Here is a 17,515-nt window from a genome sequence, read left to right as displayed (position 1 = left end):
TCACAAACTTCTAAACATCCTTATACGTCTGTGGCCAATAATACTTCTCCTTCAACAAACTCATTGTCTTATCAATTCCAAAATGTCCAACCAATCCACTACTATGCTTTTCCTCAAATAGATTAAGTCTCGTAGAACTCCTAGAGATACACAACTAAATTCTTTTGAACAACATACCTTCTTGAATGAAATACTCATCATACTTACTTATGTGATTTGTTAGATTTGGTGCTCTACACTCTCCCCATGCCTCAAAAAAATCAAGGTCAATATCATACAACTCTTTCATTTCATCAAAACCAAGAACTTCAACGTTTATCTCAGTCAACAAAGAATGTCTTCTACTCAATGCATTGACAACTTGGTTAGTAACTCCACTCTTATGCTTAATCACAAATGTAAAAGTCTGCAAATACTCAACCCACTTCATATGACTTTGATTAAATTTATGTTGACTTCCCAAGTACTGTAAAGTTTTATGATTAGTATACAACATAAACTCCTTAGGAATCAAATGATGTCTCCACTTTTTCAAAGCTTGAACAATAGCATAAAACTCTTGATCATACACATAATATTTCATTTTATCATCATTCAACTTCTCACTAAAGAAAGCAACAGGTTTATCTTCTTGACTCAATACAACTCCTATTGCACTACCACTTCCATCACATTCAACTTGAAATGCCTTATTAAAAATCAGGCAAAGCCAATATAGGTAACTCAATAACCTTTTGTTTCAATGTCTTAAAACTCTTATCAGCTCCATGTGTCTACTTGAATTTGTATTTATCTCCTCGCATTGTCTCAGTCATAGCATTACAAAAAGCACTAAAATTCTTTATAAACTTCCTGTAAAAACTAGACAAACCATGAAATGATCTTACCTCACCCACATTCTCAGATGTAGCCCTTTCCAAAATTGCTTTAACCTTCTTAGGATCCATTCTCAAACCATTAGTTGAAATCATAAATCCCAAATACACAATCTCCTCTTGCATGAAAGAACGCTTTTTAAGATTAATTATCAACTTCTCCTCTTTCAATCTCTACAATACTTGTCTAACATGCTCAAAATGTTCTTCCTTATTCTTACTAAATATTTGAATGTCATCCAAATAAACAATCACAAGCTTACCAAGAAATCTTTACAGAACTTCATTCATCAATCTCATGAAAGTACTAGGTGCATTAGTCAAACAAAAAGGTATAACCAACCATTCATACAAACCATCTTTTGTCTTGAAAGCAGTCTTTTATTCATCACCTTCTCTGGTTCTAATTTGATGATAGCCACTCTTCAAATCAATCTTGGTAAAATATTTTGGTTCACTCAAACAATGCATTATGTCATCCATCCTCGGCATAGGAAACCTATATTTCACTATGATCTTGTTAATAGCATTGGAATCAATACACATTCTCCATTCTCCATTCTTTTTAGGTGCTAATATAGTAGGTACAACACATGGACTCAAACTTTCTTTGATCAAATCTTTCTGCAACAACTCATGTACTTGTCTGTTAAGTTCTTCATTCTTTGTAGGTGTCAACCTATATGGTGCTTTTTTTTGGAAAACTAGCTCTAGGAATCAAATCCACTCAATGAATTATACTTCTTACTAGCGGTAAACTATCAGGTATATTGTTACATCCCAATATTTGACCTAATTTGAAATATAGTTGTTGAGGTTCATGGGAAGTCAGTTGGCAATTTAATTTGTTATAATCTAGCGAAATGGTAAGATAGTTAGTCATTATGATTTCAAGTGAAGATGACATGTTAGTTGATCATTAATCATGAATTCATGAAATTAAGATGGTTAATTGTTGTGATTGTTTAAATAATTTACTATGATAATATAATTTAACAATGGAGAATTTCCTTGTAGGGAGCCTGTTAGTGGGGTGGAAACATTGTCAGAAAAGAATTAGGTAGGAGCATTACCATCACTAGGTAGATGGGTAGAGGACCTAGCGACATGGAACATAATACATCTGCAAGACCCGCATGAGTTATTTAATAAATAATTTAATTAAAATAATTAAGTTAAAATATAAAACATATCTCAAAGGATTTTAATTTATCTTTCATCATATTATTGTTTTTAATTATTTATATATGTGCATTCAAATAAAAAAATGATTTGGCATCTTTATATTTTAATAATTTAAGTGATGCTTTCATGTACATATAAGATTATAATACTATTGGAATTATAATAACAATTGAATTATTATAATTTTCAAATTATAATCTTCCAATTATTCTTTCCAGCTTCTTATTTTTCTTTTATTCTTTTCTCTCTTCGTAGTTGATTTAATAATTGGAATGTGAATGGTCGTCTTGGGAATTCAAATGGATTTCTTTTAAACTGAAGGTAGTTAGAGATTCAAAGTCATCTTTTTAACAAAATCTCGATGGTCGCATTTGATATAACCTATTTTTCCTCTCTACATTTGGCAGCCTTCTCTTTCTCTACATATACGTTTACACAAAAGGAGGAGAACTTCTAAATTTATTTTGTAGTGGAACATGGCTCCAGTGCATACTGACACTCAACAATGGGTAGATAAATATCAACCGAGGCAAGTGAAAGATGTTGCTCACCCAGAAGAAGTTGTTAGGGAACTCTCCAATACTCTTGAGATTGGTTGCACCAAAACTATATAAATCAAGAGTTTTAGAGCTTAATGCTAGTGATGATCATGGTATTAATGTCGTTTGTACAAAAGTTGAAGACCTCGCAGCAGTGGCAGTAGGTTCTAGTAGTACTAGTAGTGGTTATTTTTGTCCACCCTTCAAAATCATCATACTAGATGAGGCAAATTTAATGACAAAAGATGCTCAGAAACCCTTGAGACGTACCATGGAGACACACTCTTAAGTTATAAGATTTTTTTTCATTTGTAACTACGTTAGCAGGATTATTGAGCCACTTGCTTCTAGATGTGCCAAGTTTTGATTCAAACCATTGGTTAAAGATATCATGACTAATTGAATATTACACATCTGCAAAGAGGAGGCCCTTCACCTTGATTTAGATGCCTTGAAAACTCTGGGGTCAGTTCTGAAGGTGATCTTAGTCAATTAATAACTTTCTTGCAGAGTGCAGCTCAATTGTATGAATCATCTATTTCTAGCAACAACATCATTAGTGTTTCAAGGGGTTGTTTAAACAATTTTTGACACCAGGTAATGTATTGTAATTCTTGATTCATTTGTCTCTGAGTATAATACCTATCTTCAGTCAGTACATAATGATAGGTCAGAGAACAAATCAAATATGTTCCAACTCTTTTTTTTACTGATTGGATATCCACCCTTAATGGCTAGGCATAATAGTTGAGAACATTATATATACTAGTTGTTGGTTTCTTGTTATGCATAAGAGATCAATCTTTGAGTATCCTTGAGAATACATCATTTATGAATTCAAATAGTAGTGATAAAAAACTTAATTGAATATGTAAATCAACATCAATGCACATGCTATCACAATTTTTCGAACAAATTCATAATACTATTAACACCAAGGAATTCATCGGCCGAGAAGCCATGAAATGGTGAAGAGGTGGAGTTAATCTGCAAGAACATAGAAGAGAAATCAGTTATATTTAAAATACTTAATTAAACCTTCAATTTCAAAATCTTTAAAGAACATAATTATGTAATGACTGATTGTGAAATGCTAGATGCATGTTTTTTTTGACAGAACTGATTGTTCTGAGGATTCCTACACCTAGGACTCACCTGGCTATGAAGCCAAGGAGATGGGTGATGAGGTGAAAGAAAGGAATCATCAATAATATGAATCAGTATCAAATATGACTGAACAACATTTATCATTTTTAATATGAATAAAATAATAGCTCATGCATATTCCTATTATTGTGATCTCCTGTTACCAAGTCGTATAGTGAATTAATTACTAGGAAGCCCAATGGATAGCAAGATGTCCCCTGTCTATTCTAGGTAGGGAGGGCCTTTCTCTTAAAGATCGTGTGGGGATAAGTTGTGGTCCAAGGTTGGGTGGTTAAGCCCATGACAATGTTTCACCTCTCCCCAAGATGTCAGTTGTGAGTCAGACAGAGATAAGCTATCTAATTAATTGTTTAATGGAAATAGGTAATATAACTTTTATTTATGAGGAGGCAAGATTAAATTGAGTTATTTCATTGTTACTATTATTTTACACCTAGATATAAGAGATAGATTCATGGATTGCTTTTCATTTATATGAATATCCAATATAAGCATATTTCTAATCTTGATTTACTGTCATAGTTAAGTAATCAGAAGGAAAGGAATTTGAAGCCCTAATTAATTGAGAGATGACTGGAACCCTAAATGATATAGTGGTATCAGAAGCCCTACTGAATCTGTGGTAGCAAAAGTCATAATTGAATCAGTGGTATCAGAAGCCCTAATTGAATCTGTGGTAGCAAAAGCCCTATTTGAATCAATGGTATAAGAAGCCCTAAATGAACCGATGGTCAACAATGTCTTAATTATTATAATGGTATACGAAGCCCTAATTTTAAATATAGTGTTATTTAATTATGATCATCATTTGATTTTGATATAGCAGTTTTTAGATGATAGTCGGCATGTGTAATTGTTATAGTGTATTTATGGACTAACCTGAGTGGTTGTAGAAGCATCCCTAGTTTGATTTTGATCTCATTTTTTCGAGGTATGTGGTTTTCAATTTATATAGTAATTTCATTTGATGGTATTTCAAGTTTTTAGTTAAGAAAATTTGTCTAATTTTAACAGTAAATCTTATTCACATGAACATGAATGATACAACTATCTTCCTATGAAACAAACTAATAGTTGTATTTGTAGACACCTAAAAACCTTTAGAAAATAAAGTATTTTTATTTTCTGAAAAAGTCCTGATGACATCATCATTTATTAATTAATTAATTTTCATGCCATTAAATCCCTTTATCTTAATTAAAAATATTTAATTAAGGAATCCCTCCCAAAAATGTTTAAATCTTATTTAAACATTATTTCCTTATTTATTAATTATTTAATTAATAAATTGACCAAAAATTCTAAAATAAATAAAAAATTTATTTTTTGCCCAAAACTTGGCCAATTTCCTTATGACCAATAACCTCTTCCAAAATCTTCTAATCCTTCTTTAATTTCGATTAAAGGCTAATCCCATCATTTCCTACCCCTAATCCCAACTCAAAATATTTAATTAAGATTAAATATTAATCCTCATGTTTATTAAAAAAGTTTTAATAAATATCTCCTCAACCCAAACCCTTGAAATAAATAAAACTTTATTTATTTCCTAAAAATCTAATTTATCCTCATCCTAAGAAGTTCTAGACTCTTCTAGAAAGTCTTCATCCTCATCCTAGGAAATTCTAGACTATTCTAGAAAGTCTTTATCCTCATCCAAAGCCTAGAATCTTCTAGAAGATGTCTTTAACCCTAATCCTCATCCCCTCCTAACCTTGTCACATTCCCTAAACATGGGTTAAAACTTACTAACCCAAGCCAAAGTTAACAAATATCTCCTCCTTCACCCACCCTCATTAAATGCCATCCACTTGCCTATCCCTAAGCTAATCCTAAACCATCCTAATCCATCCTCTAATCATTTGCACAAGCCTAAACAAGCTTAAAACCTTCCTAATCAAGTCCAAGTCGAAATTGCTCTCATCACCCTCAAAATATCTCAACCATAAAACTTTATGAAGTCCACTAGGTCATAAATGACTCTTACAAGCCCTTTTATTGCTCTTACAAGTCATTATGAGGGTCTTTATGAAGATTTTATCCCTTGAGCCTCCTTTGTTGACTCATCCTTCCCCTTTCCTCCATCCTCTCACCATGTGACATGTGTCACTCCTTGATTGGCTATAAGGAAGCACAATCCATGTGCTCTCTTCTCATGCAATCTGAGCCCTCCATGAGCTTTTTCCCATCCTTGCATCTTAGCCCTCAATCCCTCAAGCCTCTTGCTTATAAATTGGATCCTTCCCCTTTGCAAAATAACACAATCCATGAAGTAAAGTCATAATGCCATTTTGAGAAGCCATTTTACATCAAAACCATACACTCACACCCAAATTCCAACTCCATTTGAAGCCCTTTTTGAAGCATAAGCTTGAGCATACATCCTATCTATTTAGACAAAGCTACTCAACAAGAGAGCTTCTCATTGAGAGAGCCCATTAATGGCTCATATTTTCAATTGAGAGCTCATCTTAGTCTATCTTGAAGTTTATGAATTTTTTTTAGTTTGTAGAAGCTTTATTTAAATTTGGTTTCTATTAGCATACTAACATTGCTCATATACATTTTGGCACGCCCGGTGGGACCCCGCATGGGTCATCTTCATTAGCTTTTTTAGTCAAGTTTTGTATGTCATTTGCTGATTTTGGCTAATTTTGACTTATTTTTGTGATTGGTAGGATTGTATAAATTGGTTTTGTAGGTCCACATGAGCATGAAAAAGACAAAGGAACTCATAATCTATCTCATAGTGTTTGCAGATTTTTCAAGCTTATAGGTGGACAAAGAACTTAAAATTCTTCTTCCTCTTCTTGTCTATATTCTTCTTATTCCATCTACTTCTTCTTCTTCTTCTTGTGAGAGATCTTGGCCATTTTTTTTTTAAGGAAGCAAAATCATACACACTTCTTTTTAGTGCTTAAAATGAACCCCTAAATCATACTTAAATCCATTGAAAAATAAAAAATTTGCAAAAAAGAAAAAATCTTTTAACAAGTGAAACTAAACCAATCTAATCATTTGCATCCTTGCAACATCAAGGTTTTATATGCATTCATGCAAAATTAGGAACACTTCATTTTTTGGGAATTTAAAAAGAACTTCAAATTTCCATTTCAAAAGGTTCAAAATCAACACTAAGTGCACACTAAAGTTCTTTTAAAAAATCTCATGAAAACTAAGAGTCCTAAATGGTTGCCAAAAATTGTCCTAAAAGCTTTGTTATTTGTTCCAAACAAATGTCTTATTGCAAAATCTTGAATGTTTCTTAAGTTTTTCATGCATCAAAACAATCTAGGAATATCATTTTTGGGCTTAAAATATGCAAACTAGAACACAAAATTTTGAATGAAAACCAAAGTCCAAAGAGTCATTTTCACTTTTGAGTCCAAAACAATCTTGAATGATCTAAGGTTAAAACAAAGCACTTCAAAGCTCTTAAAACAACACACAAAATCTCAATCTTGAATGCTCAAAGGAAAAAACTTGAATATTTAATCACTTGTCTTTGAATGCATGTTGCTAAAATCACTCTTGAGTGCCATGGATTAAAATCAAGTTTTTTTTTTTATGAATGCATGATTAAAACAACAAAATCCAATCTTGAATGCCATAGATCAAATAATCATCTTTTGGGGCATAAAAAGAATCCACATTTTTGAAATCTTCTAAGTTATAAAAACTAATAAAGACGCTTTGAGTAAGTTTTTAGTTGGACTCACCCTCTTTAATCACCCATCAATTTAACCATTGGTTGCAATCTCAGTGCCATCTATGGGGATGGGTCTACCTAAGAGGGTGTTAAGTGCTCCACAAAGATCAAACTCCACTCACTTGGGTCTTTAGTGGTTTTTCTAAGTTAGAAAATTTCTTGAATGTGCATTAATCTTGCTCACACTTCGTTTGGGCATAAAAAATGGACGAATCTTGACGTGGAGGGCTTCCGGGCACGCGCTTGGCAATCGAGTTTCACACATCTTTGTTTTGGGCTTAAAAAAAACTCACACTCAATCTTGAATGCCTAACAATCAATGAACATTGCATGGTTTGGATGCATTTTCAATAACGCTCGCATTTTTTATGTTGACGATCTCTCGACTTTCATTATGCTAATGATGCTGTCAAATTGGAATGAACATTGTATGCCATAATCACAAGTGTCTTCAATCATAGCTTACAAAATCTAAATCATCAATTGGAATAAACACGTGTTTTTTAAAGCCCAAGATCATGTATGTGGTCTTGTTTTACACTTTTTAGGAGGCCTGCTTGGGGATTTCATCACCCCTTGGGACGACCTCAACTCCAGCGTTCCGACGGAGTATAAAGATCGGGAGGTGAATCCAAAGACACTTCTCTTGGGATCAAAATTTTGTCACTCGGGCTAAGCCTCAAGGAACTTTATACCCTTGAGAAGTGAAAGAGGAGAAGTGGGTTACCGCTCCTCTCGGCTGTGTGACATATTTTTGGTTTCATCTACGGATTTGGGCCTCACATACCTTGCGTATATCGAGGACTCCCTAGCTATAACAAATTCCATCCTTGTAGAAAGCTTCCTAGGATGTTGGTGTGTTTGACGTGCTTGCTCAAAACTTTTGTCTGCTTATTTGTTCATAGCTTTTGAATGATTGTTTGCCAACTTTGGTCAAAATCCCAAAAAAGCAAAAATCTCCCAGCTCAAGGCATACTTAGCGTAGTCACTGCCTCATCAAAAAATCATCCAAGCTCCCTCGCTGCAACCGAATCTATCTAGTTCCTTGCTTTAGAAAAATCCCAAATCCAAAGTCTCTCCAAATCATCCCCCCCTAGCCAGCTAGAAACCCAATCCAAAATCACACCCAAGCCTTTAGAGAGTTGTTGTCATTTTGCTAGAATTTGTTATCCAATCAATCCGATCAATCCACCAGCCTCACCACGGTTATCCTTTTGATAGAGCTTTGTCTAGGGTAATCTAGCTTTGTCACCTGTTATCCCTCATCACCTTGAGCTAAAGGTTGGGATCTACAAGTGATCAATCTTGTGTCATGCCCATAGGATCATTAGTCTATTCTTAAGTTGACACAATCTCCACCAATCCAGCGCATAGGAAAGCAAAACTCTCACTTTTTGACAGCATGCCCTTAAAGTCTTCCATCTACAAGAAAGCCAAAAATCTCCAGCCAATCCTCCTTAGGTCTGTCATGCAACTTTGACTCTCCCTAGGAAATCTTTCATCAGCCAATCCAAAATCTGTGCTTAACCCAAATCCAACCATGAGCTTCCATGTTCATCCATACGCAAGACCCCATCCCCATCAAACTCATCATCAAAGCATGAAGTACCAATCCTATCATGATGTGTTTGGTCGCATTGTCCTTGCTCCCGCCACCTCCTATTCCAATGATGATGAAAATCCTGTTGACTATGACGGGTATATTGAAAGCCTTAGAAACATTCCCCCAAGCATCCCCCAAAATCCAAGAGTTATTCCAAACTATCTAGTCATGCCATCTGATATTCCAGCTTCCCCTCCATCACCCCATCAACCAAGCTTCCAATCTTCCACCCCCATCACACTAGCTATTCCTGTCAATCCACCTCCACCTTCGACACACGAGTCTCCAAGGAATCTCCTAGAGGAAATACAAGAAAAGTTTCCTCCAACAGTCGATAAGCCATGTCATCTAATCCAACCATGTGAAGTAGTCAGTGATGAAGCTTCCCCATCTATAATATCACCTCCATCTACCATAGCTATCATCCCCATACCATCCATCAAATTGCTTAAAATCCTTCCACTTCCCGCAAGCATCAAAATCCCACCACCTGTCAAATCCCTCCAAATCCTATCCACATCGCCTCCAAGCATTTCCCAAATCTCTCGTAATGACCCTTATGCATCCATCTTCTACTCACCCATCTCCACTACTGAATCTCCCATCTATCCATCCGCTGCCTTTGAAGAATCCATCCCTTCACCTCCTATCGCACCATCCACTCCAAACCAATCCTATCAAGATCCTGCCCAAAAGCATGTTGACATCCCCCAAAGCATAAATGAAGATATCATCGTACCATGTCTTCCATCCATAGTGCAGTCACCATCTCCTCCATTTCCAAAACCTCGAGCCATATCTCCTCCACTACAAGATATCTTGTCATCCCACCAGCTACATCAAGATCCTATCCTTCCATCTCCCCCGCTCCATGCTTCCATCTTACCACCTATCCAAGCTATTCCACCATCTATAATCTACCCTCTTGGTTCACTTACATTCATCCATGGTGGCCCTCTCTTAGCAGAAGAATTAAGAACAGTATTTCCCCATTGCAATACACCTAATAAATCACTTCTACCATTTTTTGCAAGCAAAAAGTTTCCTCAGCTTGTTCAAATGCTCAATCGATGGCATTATCAAGGTCAAGGTTTAGGACCACAAGAGCAAGGAATCAGAGAGCCTATTATTGCACAAAAAAATCTAGGATTTCATGGTCTTGGATATGTATCCAAAGGCTCACCATCTAAAGGTGTTGGTACACCACACCCCCAAACCAAGCCTATCTCCAAGCCCACCATGCCAACATCCCATCACTCCTTCAAGAAATCTTATGTCATCCCCCCTCCACCATCTTTGCAACCCTAAACAACTTACCATATCCCCCCTTCATCCACTAAATCCATTTTGGGTCCCTATGTCCCAAAATCTACCATCCTCCATCCTCCTATCAGCCATCATAAAAATCCTATTCCATCCATTCCTATGCAAGATCAACAAAGGCACATATCAGGGAACATCATCCATCATCATCCCCCTACATGCTCTTTCATATCCTCTCCATCTCACAAAGTTTCTCCTAACCATCTTCCCAAAGCTTACCATAGCAATGTGAATGCCAACTTCAAAATGCATAAAGCTAAAAATTCACATCCTAGGCAATCATATGTCTATTCTAAAAGACATACTCCAAAAAGGAAAAATCCAATCAAAGAATGCAAAACAATGCAACGGCCTATGAAAAGAAAATCCAAAACCATGTGGATCCCCAAGAAAAAAGTTGAAACCCAATGCATAATGGCATCCACCATTGCTAATCCCCCATCTAGTGACTCATGTCTTCCATCTCCTAACCCCATCTTGGGTGCCTATATCCCCAAGCACGCTTCCACAAATCCTCCATCACGCCCGCATCTACCATCTATCCCCCATATGCTCTTTTCACACCCGTTCCAACATGTGCCGATGTTGCTCTTGCAAGCATCCCCATCTCATGCTCCTTTCCAGCATTTTCATCCCTCCATCTCCTACCATCAATCCCATCTAATCCGATCTATTGCATAAATCACACATCCAGTGTACCAACAGCTACCAAAAAAATTGAACATTCCAACAGCCAGTGAAAAATCCCAAAAAAGCCAAAATAGCTGAAGAAAGCCAAAATCATTCTAGCTAAGTCCAAAGTCAAAAAGTCAAAAAGAAAAGAAAAGAAAAATAAAGCGTCCACTGGTGAAAACTTGGCAATTCAAGCGCCTTGGACAAGTACCATGATGAAAACTTGGCAAACAAGCGTCATGCGTAATCCCGCCATCCCCAACTTAGCCTATCACCCTCATGCTTTTGGTCATCTCTTGACATCCAACTCCATCTTCCAATCTATCCACCTATCTTCCATCCTCCAGCTTCCATCTCACACCATCCACTAATCTTATGCAGCTTCAGCCAATCATCTCAGCTATCATCCATCTCCCTAGCCCCTTCAGCTTTTTCCATCCTAGCTTCAATCCTATCACATCCATCATAAGACCTCCTTCCGCATGTTATCTTCTAATTGGCGGCACTATATTCCTTGGAGATCTTGTCTTGTCCATCCTCCCTTGTCATTGGTATCTAGCTCTAGGCTATCCTCATGCAAACCCAATGTCATCTCTTTATATCCATCATAATCCTAGCTATCTACCATCCTATCCAGCCATCTCATCCTGCTCCTCTAGCTATCCTTGGTCACAAAATCTCTCATCATCATTGGATGCATCCTGCCAAATCCATATCTTTTGCTATCACCCCACCCTTAGCTTTCGCATCTTGCACAACATCAAACCATCCCGCTATCCTATCATCCTGAGCTTTTGCCTGCTTGTAACTATCTTGGTTCGTTAGCTTGTACCCATACTTGATTAGCTCACTTGTAAATATCTTGGTCCATCAGCTTGTACATCCTCTTTAGCTTAGTACCATTGTATCTATCCAGCGTTCGTGTCAGTTCGTCCTTGATCAGCATCTTGCACCCATCTCACATCTTGGTTAGCTATTCCAACGTATCCTTTAGCTAGATTTCCTATCACCCAAGTGTTATCTTTCTTAGTTCAGCTTGCCAGATGCATCAATCATCCAAATCCACCAGCTTAGGTACTCTCCGATAGGTCCTTGCAGGATATAGCTTTCCTCATGTCTGATCTTGGTCCGTTAGTACCTCGTCCTACCCATCTCGTTGGCAAACGGTTCTCTTTTGGATTTTCACTTTCTTTTGATTTGGGATCTTCCCTTTTGGGTCTTGAAGTATCTTTTCCAAGCAATCTCCTTGTTCCCTCCTCAAGGTTGCCACGATCTTCCATATCATGGTATGCTGCGAATGGGGCAATTAGAGCGTAAGGTCTTGATCAGGTCTTTCGTTTGTTTTTCTTTTCTGCTTGTGGGTTCTCCAATGTCGTTTCCACACTGCTTCCTCTAGGATTCATGTGTGATGTTGGGGCAATCCTTGCCTGTTTGTTTTGAGTTAGTTTGTCAATCCTTTGGACGGTTGGTGAAAAGGCCTTGATGTTCTTGGTAACCTTGGCAATTAACCAACAGTCCTATAGCAAATCTAGTGCTCAACTACATGGTGGTACTTCTCTTTGAAGTATCCCCCCCGCTCAAAAAGTTTCAATGGTTTTCCTTCATCTCCATTATCCCCCATCCATATCCAACATACGTCTCTCCTACCCCAGCTTATGCATCAGTATCTCTTTGAATCACTCATCACTCTTAGCTTTAGGGATCCACAATCCTAGTCTTAGGGATCCACCAATCCAAATCAATCCACCAAGCCTCATCTTTCGAGATCCACAATCCTAGTCCTAGGGATCTCCGGAACCCATCTTCCACCAATCTGACTCTTTGAAATCCTATTGCATCAGCTTTATAATCCCCTCATCCATCTCCCTATCCTGGATTCCTTTTTATAGCGCTCCGCTCCTTCATCCTCCACCTTCCCTAAAGTCTTAAGCTTGCTTCCTCTTGTGCATCTGATTCTCCTTTATCATTCTCCCATAGTGAGAGTTTGAGCTAATTCAGCCCCTTCTCTTTGCCAATCTGAGTCTCCTTGCTCATCTCGGATTCTTGTACTTTTCAAAAAGCCATCGAGCCTCGCTTTCTCTCCTCGCTATCTTCTTGAGGGGGCATCTCACAGTCCATTCTCTCCTCTTCTGCTCTAGCCTTGGGCATCTTATTTTCTTATCTTTGATGCCATGCCACTTGTGGCACCACATCAAAGAGGGGCAAAATGTAGACACCTAAAAACCTTTAGAAAATAAAGTATTTTTATTTTCTGAAAAAGTCCTGATGACATCATCATTTATTAATTAATTAATTTTCATGCCATTAAATCCCTTTATCTTAATTAAAAATATTTAATTAAGGAATCCCTCCCAAAAATGTTTAAATCTTATTTAAACATTATTTCTTTATTTATTAATTATTTAATTAATAAATTGACCAAAAATTCTAAAATAAATAAAAAATTTATTTTTTGCCCAAAACTTGGCCAATTTCCTTATGACCAATAACCTCTTCCAAAATCTTCTAATCCTTCTTTAATTTCGATTAAAGGCTAATCCCATCATTTCCTACCCCTAATCCCAACTCAAAATATTTAATTAAGATTAAATATTAATCCTCATGTTTATTAAAAAAGTTTTAATAAATATCTCCTCAACCCAAACCCTTGAAATAAATAAAACTTTATTTATTTCCTAAAAATCTAATTTATCCTCATCCTAAGAAGTTCTAGACTCTTCTAGAAAGTCTTCATCCTCATCCTAGGAAATTCTAGACTATTCTAGAAAGTCTTTATCCTCATCCAAAGCCTAGACTCTTCTAGAAGATGTCTTTAACCCTAATCCTAATCCCCTCCTAACCTTGTCACATTCCCTAAACATGGGTTAAAACTTACTAACCCAAGCCAAAGTTAACAAATATCTCCTCCTTCACCCACCCTCATTAAATGCCATCCACTTGCCTATCCCTAAGCTAATCCTAAACCATCCTAATCCATCCTCTAATCATTTGCACAAGCCTAAACAAGCTTAAAACCTTCCTAATCAAGTCCAAGTCGAAATTGCTCTCATCACCCTCAAAATATCTCAACCATAAAACTTTATGAAGTCCACTAGGTCATAAATGACTCTTACAAGCCCTTTTATTGCTCTTACAAGTCATTATGAGGGTCTTTATGAAGATTTTATCCCTTGAGCCTCCTTTGTTGACTCATCCTTCCCCTTTCCTCCATCCTCTCACCATGTGACATGTGTCACTCCTTGATTGGCTATAAGGAAGCACAATCCATGTGCTCTCTTCTCATGCAATCTAAGCCCTCCATGAGCTTTTTCCCATCCTTGCATCTTAGCCCTCAATCCCTCAAGCCTCTTGCCTATAAATTGGATCCTTCCCCTTTGCAAAATAACACAATCCATGAAGTAAAGTCATAATGCCATTTTGAGAAGCCATTTTACATCAAAACCATACACTCACACCCAAATTCCAACTCCATTTGAAGCCCTTTTTGAAGCATAATCTTGAGCATACATCCTATCTATTTAGACAAAGCTACTCAACAAGAGAGCTTCTCATTGAGAGAGCCCATTAATGGCTCATATTTTCAATTGAGAGCTCATCTTAGTCTATCTTGAAGTTTATGAATTTTTTTTAGTTTGTAGAAGCTTTATTTAAATTTGGTTTCTATTAGCATACTAACATTGCTCATATACAGTATTCATTGAGTATGTTAGATGTTAATTTAGACTTAGTAAAATTAGATGTTACATATAGTATTAGAGCACTCGGTTCAACGCTGAAACCTTGGGTCCAATACTATTTTTGAAAAAAATTTGAAATGTAAATGATGGAAAAGATCTATTTTGCATAACGGATATTGCAATCAAAATTGGAAAATCGCACTGGAAAAAATTCAGAATAGCCGAGGAGGCTGAAATGATATAAAATGGACAAATGTATAAACTATAATATCATAAAGATGAAACGAAATTAAAAAGATAAAAAAAGGATTGACAAGTCGAGTGGTGGAGATCAAGTTCGTAGATCCAATTTGAAATCCTTGGCCAGGGTAGATATGGGCAAATGTGCCGAACATGTGATCTTTGTTGATTGTCTAGACGATTTAGTTATTTTGGAGAATAACTGTTGGGACTTTAACCCATTGGGTTGCTTTGATGGCCGAACAAATAAACATTCTGAGGAAGCCATTCTAAAAGGTTAGAATATGTGAGGAATGAGCATGGTTCAAGGCCGAGTCTTGCACAATGCAAACACAGTTTATATAATCTTGATAAAAAAATAATCAAATCCATCATGATGGCTAAATAATTCTTTATCCAATTAATGACAAATGTAAATTGTTACCTATTTGAACTTGAACTGAATGAAAACAAAACTATGAATCATGATCCTTTCTGATGTTGATTAAAAGACAAGATCATTTTGTGCTCTCGTATGGAGTAAACACACTTGCATAATTGGAACTATCAATGCTTGTTTGTAGATGTAAACTTTGGCAAAATGGGTATGGAAGCCTGAATCATAGAAATGGAAAAGATGAATTTCCAAATATTTGCAGATGAATGATGAGAATACTCATAGAATTTTATGAATTGTTTTAGATGTTTATGATGTTGATTTGATGTATGATGATCTTGCATAGTATATCATGTTTTTACCCTCTGACACATTGTTATACATGTTTAATATACATGCAATGTTGACTTTACGTATTGAGCTATTGTATATTGCTTTGGAGATGAAGTGTATATTCTATCATGAAATGATGAAATGCTATTGTGATGAGATGGGTAAAGAGGCCAAGGTTACATAAACAGAAAAACATGGATCTAATAATCCTTTTCAAGTGATCTATAAGTTTACTAGGACAATCTACCCATTAATAAGTGCCTTATGCCAAATGGAACATGAAATAGAATCAACTCAACTGATGCTAAGATGACCACCATTACAATAAAGTGAACTCAGGTGAGTACGTGTTTAATTTTATGTTACTATGCAAATATCCTTCTAGAAAATTTAAAGTAAGAATGGATCTTGAGTTTCGATTATGATTTTGATTCTAACCCAATTGAGAAAAGAGATGATATCACAATGTTATATATACATATATATATATATACATACATATATATATATATATACATACATATATATATATACATACATATATATATATACATACATATATATATATATATATACATACATATATATATACATACATACATGTATGTATGTACATACATACATACATGTATGTATGTATGTAGATATACATGTATGTATGTATGTATGTATGTATGTATGTATGTATGTACATACATATATATATGTATGTATATACATACATATATATATGTATGTATATACATACATATATATATGTATGTATATACATACATATATATATATATATATATATATATATATATATATATATATATATATATATATATATATATATATATATATATGTATAGTATTTGGAATATTTTTTTAGTGTCTAATTTTCATAGATCATCAAGGATGATGAACCACAAGGGGAATGGTATGTTACATCCCAACATTTTACCTAATTTGAAATATAGCCATTGAGGTTCATAGGAAATTAGTTGGCAGTTTAATTTTTTATAATCTAGCGAAATGGTAAGATAGTTAATCGTTATGTTTCAAGGGAAGATGACATGTTAGTTGATCATTAATCACGAATTCATGAAATTAAAAAGATGGTTAACTATTGTGATTATTTAAATAATTTATTATGATAATATAATTTAACGATGGAGAATTTCCTTGTAGGGAGCCTATTAGTGGGGTGGAAACATTGTTAGAAAAGAATTAGGCAGGAGCATCACCATCATTGGGCAGACGGGTAGATTACCTAGCGACTTGGAACATAATACATCTGCAGAACCCGCATGAGTTATTTAATAATTAATTAAATTAAAATAATTGAGTTAAAATATAAAACATATCTCAAAGGATTTTAATTTATCTTTCATCATATTGTTTTTTAAATTATTTATATACGTGCATTCAAATAAAAAATGATTTGGCATCTTTATATTCTAATAATTTAATCAAGTGATGCTTTCACGTAGATATAAGATTATAATAATATTCAAATTATAATAACAATTGAATTATTATAAATTTTGAATTATAATCTTCCAATTCTTCTTTCCAACTTCTTATTTTTCTTTTATTCTTTTCTCTCTTCATAATTGATTTAATAATTGGAATCCGACTGGTCATCTTGGGAATTCGAATGGATTTCTTTTAAATTGAAGGTAGCTGGAGAGTCAAAGCCATATTTTTAATAGAATCTCGATGGTCGCATTTGATATAACCTATTTTTCCTCTCTACATTCGGTGGCCTTCTCTTTCTCTACATATATGTTTACATAAAAGGAGAATTTCTAAATTTATTTTGTAGTGGAGC

The 17,515-nt window shown here is 35.3% G+C and overlaps 1 pseudogene; it reads left to right on the top strand.

Annotated features, from left to right (window-relative positions):
• Nucleotides 1-2,536: 2,536 nt before the first annotated feature.
• LOC149541563 (replication factor C subunit 4 pseudogene) lies at nucleotides 2,537-3,190 on the top strand (annotated as a pseudogene).
• The last annotated feature ends 14,325 nt before the right edge of the window (nucleotides 3,191-17,515 follow it).

Source organism: Cupressus sempervirens, chromosome 8, assembly GCF_028749045.1.
Source record: "Cupressus sempervirens isolate cs-2001-9-10 chromosome 8, ASM2874904v1, whole genome shotgun sequence".
In the NCBI taxonomy this organism is placed as follows: domain Eukaryota; kingdom Viridiplantae; phylum Streptophyta; class Pinopsida; order Cupressales; family Cupressaceae; genus Cupressus; species Cupressus sempervirens.
This window is presented reverse-complemented; position numbering and strand designations above follow the sequence as displayed.